We start from the raw sequence: 7819 nt of genomic DNA on the forward strand, positions 1-7819 counted from the left end.
CGAGTGCCACCGATTTCCATGGAAAGTTTTGCTGATGCCAGCAGGGCTCCCACGGCCGCAGCTCCATGGAGCTGTGTTTTTTTCCCTGCCTGCTTTCTGCCCTTTACCTTGTGATAGGCAAAGCCAACAGCCCCTCCCCAGTGCCCCTCTGTCCCCAGGAACCTGCCACGTCCTCGTGCTGCTCCCCTGCTATCGCCCCGAGTGGAAAAAGGTGGCTGCCCCGATAAGCCCTCTCTGAGGGCTGAAACAACCACCTCAAGCAAAGCTGTGGCCTCTGCCAGCTCCCACACGCCGGCTACTGACTGGCTGCCCGTGGCTGTGGAGGTCTGCAGGCAGGGGCTGCGGGCAGGGGCTGCACAAGGCTGCAGACGCTGCTGTGGTTGAGCCGTGGAGGTTGCAGTGAAATTGTAGCCTGGCTTTGCTGGGAAAGAGGACGTGGGAGCTTCGGGAGGCTGCAGGCTGCCTTGCCACAGTGGAGCACATCCAGCCTGTCTGCAGCAATTCCTCTTTCAGTTCTCGTCCGTGCTGGTGGGAGGACGGGCGGACGGAGACTTGAAATTGAAACCCACCAGTGGTGGGTGGCACCAGCACCCTCCTCCTGCACCCATCCCTTCCCCTGCACGGGGGGAGCCCTGATGGAGAGACTTGGGTGCTACAAGCCCTGCCCTGGCCGGCACCTCCTGCCCACGCTGGACTGGGGCTGTAGGACACAACGAGCTGTGTGAGAGCAGGGAATGGGTCCTGCTCCATCCTTTTCTGGGAATGGTCCTCTCCCCTCTGCTCCCTCCCACCCCAGGGAGATGCTGGCATTGCATCCTCACTCGCTCCTCTGTACAACCCTGGCGAACAGAACCCAGCCATGTCCATAGTCCTAAAACCCTCTGAAAATCCTTGTGAGCACCAAGACCCAACAGCTTTAATCCAGCCAACCAAGGAGTAAGCAGAAAGCCCGGGGCAGCACACCCGCAGCTGGGGCTCTGTGCTACAATGCCCAACTCAGGAACAAAGGGAGGTTGGAGGCCGGGAACGTCCCTTCCCAGCCCCAGGGACATTAAACAAACCCCAAGAGACCATTCTCCCTTTGTCAGCCCCGCAGGTCACCCGAGGTTTGATCTACAGCCCAGCACGGCAGATGGAAAAATTCCCAGCGAGGGTTTTGGATCGGGTCCCTGCCCTTTTCTTCTGGCTGGGGAGCGTCTGGCAAAGCTGCTGGGGTGCTGCTTGCTGCGGTGCAAACCCCCAAAAGCCCTGCCCGTCCTTTTGAAGCCCCTCTGAAGTGGATCGTAGGGTTGTATTTTCCCCACTCCCCTTCTTTCTGGAAGCTTTTAAGTCTTTCCTACCTTTGAGAATAAAAGTTTGAAGTATGGCAGGTGAACCACAGATGTGCTCAAAGCACGGAAACATCCAAAATTTAAGTCCAAACTGCACCATGGGCTCCCAGGGTCACAACCCTCCAAGCCCCCATCACCAGCTCTGCTTTCAGCCCAGGATTTTAGCCCAAATCCCCCCTTGCTGCCAAAATTTTGGCCAAGGTGAAGCTGTATTTCCACTGGAGAAGAGCTGCTGAGGGCTTTGGAGAGAAAACCTCCAGTCCGGCAGCACAGCACCCAGCCTGTGGTGCCCATGGGTCCGGCTGAGCCCGGGACGTGCGGGGACCCATCTTGGGGGGGAAAACAGCCACATTATTTTCCTCCTACCACCCTGGCCTGTTAAAGCAGGTGGCAATATGCCCCAAAAAGCCAATTAAAAAGGTAAAAAGCTCACTTGGATTTGCACAGCTGCAAGGTTGGCCCATCCCAAGTGAAGCACAGAGCACAATATTCACACTTGCTGAGGCTTATGCGCTTTAGGAACCCATCAATTTAGCCTTATAATTGCGTTATAACCCAAAGCCCTTTTAATGTTGCTATCTGTCTCTCCTAGGCTCTTCTGATAACCCTAAAGTTATATACATAAATAGCGCTAAATGGCTGTAATCTCCCGTACTGTGCACAGAGCCTGTGCTGGGAGAGAGTGGCCAGGACACAAAGGTTGCTGTAATCTGAAATACCTGAAGAACAGGGCACAGCGAGGGGAATTTATTACCTGCTGTCTCTGCTCCGGCTGGGGCTGCCCAAGCCGCAGAGTTGCCGGGGAGAAATTCAAAAGGTCCCATCAAGAGCAAATATCCCGGCCCCGCTGCAGCTTTTGGGATGTTTTGGTGCTGTGCTGGTGGCGTAGATGCTGCTGCATTGCTGAGCTTGGGCTCAGAGAGACGGGAAGGGGATTTTCTGGGCTCACCTCATCGCACCGTGCTTCGTGGGATGGAGCTGAGGCTGGCAGCAGAGGGACCGGCACTGGGAACGTGCACAGCAGACACTGCAAGGCAGGATCCGACCTCTCCAGCATGCACAACCCAGCATGAGCCTCGCACGAGGTATCCCCAGCACCAGGCGATGCCATGCCAACGTGCCAGCCCACGACGGACACGTGGGCTGAGGTGATGGTGGGGACACATCTCCTCCCTGTCCCCTGCACCACATGCAGCCGGTGGGCTCGCGTTGTCCGGGAGCAGGATGCAGCCCACGTGCCTGCCCCGGTGGGTCCCAGCACACACACGTGCACTGGGGGGGCTCGGCGCAGCTGGAAAACTCATCCCCTCTCCCAGGAAGGGAAAGGCTGGAGCCAAGGGAGTGGGCTGGAGCGCAGCACGGGGCACGGGGACAGCTGGGTCCTTATTTCGGCTGTCCTTATCATGGCTGGGTACGTGGTCGCTGACCACACACAGCTCCGGCCCCAGCCGGGTGGGCTGGAGAGGAGTCGAGGGGTATCACAAAGCACCAAGCGCCTCCTCACCTCCTGTTTCCAGCCCTTGTCCTGCGAGGGGACAATTAGAAGGTCTTCCCTGGGTGTGACACATGGCATGGGGACTTCCAGAGCCGCCCTGTCCGGTTTGGGAGGGTGATGTTCCCCCGACACCCGCTCCAGGCTCACTGTCCTGCTCACAGGGGTGGCCCCGGTCCTGCCCTGGCTGTGACAGCAGGCTGGAGGCAGCCACGTCCCCTGGCCCCTCTGGCCCTGCTGGTGTGGCTGAAAAGGCAGTTCCCACCGGGACGACGCAAGCCCCAGGTGCAGGCAGCACCTCTGTCCAGATGGAGCCATGGGCGCTCGTGGGGTGGCTGAGAGTTGGGCTCCATGTCCCTCCTTTCAGGAGGCTGCAGGGAGGAGCCGGCTCCTGCTGATGGCTCCACCAAGGAGAAAACCTGGTGCAGACGATTAAGCTTTACCCCAAAGAAGCCCGGAGGCAAGCACAGGCAGCTGCTGGCCTGCAGTTAGAGCAGAGACAGAAAAAAAACCAACCCAACCCAACACCTTTGATCCCGCAGCCCTCAGTGGCACAAACCAGTGGCTGGGGGAAGCCTTGTGGCCACCTCGGCAGATTGCTGGGCTCCCCAGCCCCATGCGGGGCTGGTGGTGCCTTTGCTGAAGCTTGGGGAACAGGGGGAGCAGTAGGCACCCCCGAGAAGATAGGAGGAAAGGGAAAGAGGCAGCAGCCACCGATGCAGCTAATGAGAGGGTGGATTTCCTCAATTATAGGATAACGCCAGTAATCCCGGCTTTCGAAGGTTTAGGCAAGTGACAACTGCTGTGGGATGAGCCTGCCTTCCTCCCACCCACACGATGGCTGAGGAGCCTGATGACTTCGCTGTGCCATGAACTGAGGAGAGGAGCAGCTCCCCGCCTGCCCACAAACACAAGCCCTGGCACCCGAACACCCTGCAGCACCCTTGCCTGCCAAAGGGTCTCCCCTTGGCATCAGCTAAAAACCACCAGCTGCCCTGGGGGAGATGGACCCTCCAGCCCAGCCCATCATGGTGGCTCCTGGCCGCCGGCACGCTTGAGCCGGCAGCGTCTGCCATCACCTCTCCCGGAGGCAGGAGCCAGCTCTTCCTGGCTGCCGGTGGGTTTTGCACTTACCTGGGGCTGTGGGGAGCTGCCGCTGCCAGGGGACGGGTGTGCTGGCAGGGAAGAGCAGCAAGGCCTGGGAGCCGGGTGCATCCCGGGGGCTCACCACCCTGTGGGGGGGAATTTCCTTACTCCATCCAAAAACATGCCATCCTTATCACTGGGGCAGCAGGAGGGCAGCAAGAGGGGCACTTGTGGAGCCAGGCTGGACCTGCTGCTCTGCTCTCAGGGTATCTGGTTTCTTCTGCAGGGCAGGTTTCCCACAAGTGGGGAGAAACCCTATTTGAAACCTTGTTTTCCCCCACTGCCAGCCCCCCTGGTCCCCCACAAAAGCCCTAAACATCTCTTTTATTCTTCTCATCCCAAGGAGTGAAGAAAGAGATGCTTGCAGATAAGAAATTGGAGGGATGTCAAAGAGATGGGGCTCAGTTTTGGCACCAGATAAACCACATTCATCCAGCTGGGAGCCGGCTGGAAAACAGAGCTTGTCCCCGCGATCTCTCCTGGCTCACCTGCACAGCCCGGAACGGCCTCAGGGTGGATGGGTTGAGGTTGGACAGTAAGGCAGCCTGCCTGGATAAAGCAAATCATCGACTAAATAACGAGGGGGCAATTATTGCTATTAGCAATGCTGACCGTCTCCAATTCCCTGGGCATTAATGGATTAATGGGAGGTGGAGGGTGCCCGCCCCTCCCAGGGGTAGGTCACCCGTGACGTGGGGTGGTGGTGAGGATGTGCTTACTCACGTTGCTCTGCGCCCTCCGTCACGGGGAGCCCGGTAGCACCCACCGGGCATGAGCCGGAATAGCAGCATCCAGCCCCAAACGAGCAGGTTGGGTTCAAAGGCCGCCTGCTTCGGGAGGGCACGTTACAAAACCCCCAAGCTGCTTGTGGGTAGGAGCAGCCCCGAAGCTGCAGAGAAGGCCACATATGCTCCACAGTCCCTCGCAGGTGGCTGTCACCACAGGGAAGGGCTGCATCCCTCCTGCCTTCCCACCATCCACCATTAGGGTTTTTTTAAGCCTTCCCGAAATGGCAGCGCTGCTCGAGATCTCGACTAAAACACGCGCGGGCAGACAACCATCCTTTCAGGGACCGATTCCTCCTGAGCCCCATTGCGGCAGCGAGAAAACCCCTCTGCAAAGGGGGGTTACACCCTGGATGCTCAGCCTTTGCGATCGGAGCATGCAGGGACCGTCTAGGGCTGCAGGGGAGGAGGAGCAGGGGAAGAAACTGGCTGAACTCGTTACACTGGTGATATTTGAAAAGGGTGGTTAGTAAGTGGCATGTTAACATTATGTCCAGTCTTTAAGGAATGCATCCAGGATTCATTAGGGGAGCAGTAGTTAGGTGAGTCACGCTGCGGACATGCGGATTTAACTGGGATTTCAAGCCCAAGCGACCTGTAATTGCATATTAGTAGAGGGATGCTTACAGTAATCAGCTGTTCCAGCCACGCCGGCCCAGTGGCTACGGGGGAAGGGAGGAGGGCTGGAGGGGTGTCGTGCATCCAGCCCCTCCTTGGATTACAAGGCAAAAATATAGGCCACACAAACACCCCAGGGAACGTGCTGCTTGGTGGCTTTTCCTTTGAAGGCAGGGTGACACTGCTCTTGCTGAAACTGGGGGTTGATAGTGGCAAGATAAGCAGGGTAAATATGCCGTGGTGGCAGGAGAGGGCAACGATCAGCCACCCCGGTGCTGTCGGCTGAGCCCCAAACAGCCGGCCCCGCGCAGAGCTACCCTGACAAGAGGCGTCCCCATCCGTCATCAAAGAGAAACCTCCTGGCCAGGAGGAGAGGTGGGAACAGCCCTTCCATACTCAGCTATGACACCCTGGAAAAACAATGTGAGCTCCTAGGAGTGAAAATGCATGTTCTCGCTTGTACAGGGAGAGAGATAACGTATTACACATCGCCCTGCACCTCCCCTGGCACCGCTCCAGCCTAACGCCTGTCTCCAAAACCACGGTCCCACCTACAAGTCCTCTTCTCTCCTAGAAATGCCATTATTTCCCCTCGGCATCGCTGAAGGGATGCGCAGTGGGTTGGGGTAGGGGGGTGCAAGGGCACCCCATCCCTGGTGCATCTCACAGCTCGGTTGTGCAACAGCTAAAGGCTGCAGATTGTTTTTTTTTCCTCCTTTCCTAAGAAAACATGACTTTGCGACAGCTGTCAGTCATTCTCCTTAATAACGTGGGATGCCAACAGACGATTTCAATCAAATTTGTCAGAGCCATCAAGTTTCTACAAGCTGAAATGGGCAGCCAGGCACAGGGATCCACCCAGACGAGGGAGCAGCAAAGCGACCGCAGCTTCCAGCCCAAGCAGCGGCTGGGCGCTCAGCGCACACGTGGCTCTCACCAGCTACGGCCGGGGCCGCGGCTCGCTCCACCAAAGCAGGAGCTGCTAGAAGATAAGGAGCAGGGAAGAGCAGGCACCTGGTGAGCCAGTCTCGGCTTTTGCAGAAGCACGTGGGGGTTTCGGGGAGCTGGACTGCTGTCCTGGCGGAGCGGCACGAGCCCATCTCTTCTTGCAATGGCTCAGGAGGGAAGGGAACGCCTGAGCTTCCGATTTGAGGGTGGATTCAAGAAGTCAGAGGTGGGGAAAGGTCGTCGACCCAGGGGATTCACAGAGCTTCCTGCTGTGCCTCCCTGCCATTAGCCAAAGTCTGCAACAAAATGCATTTGAAGCTGAACAGTGCAAACGCCCCATGCACAGGACAAAGAAAAAAGCCTTTTAAACACTCCTCTGCCTCCAAACCAGCTCTAACATAAGCTGAAATCCCATTTGTAACACAGCCTAAAGCAGAACCCCCAGCAGACAGGGCCAGAAGATAAGATAGGAGGGTTCAATGACAGAACACAAACTGCACGCCGCACGTTTCTCACTATCAGCCTTCACCCCACCAAAGCTCAGCTGCTCCCCGGCCTCGGGACTGCGGCAAAGGGGACCAACTTTGTGCCATCCTCCGGCAGCTCAGCTCCGCTGCCAGGGCTGCTGGGAGCAAACCGCCCTCCCGGTATGTACATATCAATGAAGCATTTGTCTCGTGCTTGGCACCAGGCGTCAGAGCACAAGGGTCCGTGTGCTGGATCGCCTAAATACAGCTATAAATGGAAAGCGGAGCCACACAGACAGACTGTTCTCTCATTCTGCATGATCTCAAATAGCAGAGTTAACACCCGCGCTGCCTGAGCTGCTACCGAGGAGGGCAGCTGGGTAGAAACACTGGCATACTACGAGAGAGGCTAATTAGAGAGACTGAGATGCAATTTGAAAGCCACGCTGGGTCTAGCTACCCGCCTGCACATAGATGGTGCCACCCTCGGCAGTGAGCCGACGGATTAAGGACAGCTGAAAGCAGGAAGGCTGGAGCAAGATGCTGCTTGTATTCTGGAGATTCAAGACAAATTCCTCCTGTTTCAGCGATTTTGGAGCTCAGCCAGATGTCCTTCCAGAAGAAAAGCTGCTGTGGGCAGGTCTGCAGATGTAAACCCTGCCTCACAAGCCCTGGAAACGACCAAGCCGAAACACCACTGAGTATTTTTGGACACGTCTCAAGGCATCAGTCACCCACCAGCCCTTTGCAGAGGTGCTGCAGGGCACGGGCCGTACCGTCCTGCCGTGCTCACGGGCAGACTGCAGCCTGGGCTTCTCTGCTCCCGATTTCTGCCATCTGAGCCGGGCACTGCCAGCGTAACCTAGACCAGTCTGCCTCAGGCAGAACACCAGTGGGCTAAAACCAGGGAATTGCTGGGGCAGAGCCACAGCCACCCCACGTCTTTCCTAGGAGCAGAGCGCTAGCGCCGAGGCCGAGAAGCACTCGGGCACCCAGCACACACCAACACACCCATCAACTGGAGTCCAAATC

The sequence above is a fragment of the Nipponia nippon genome, unplaced genomic scaffold (assembly GCF_047370975.1).
Source record: "Nipponia nippon isolate SJK-2023a ecotype South Korea unplaced genomic scaffold, ASM4737097v1 scaffold_23, whole genome shotgun sequence".
NCBI lineage: Eukaryota > Metazoa > Chordata > Aves > Pelecaniformes > Threskiornithidae > Nipponia > Nipponia nippon.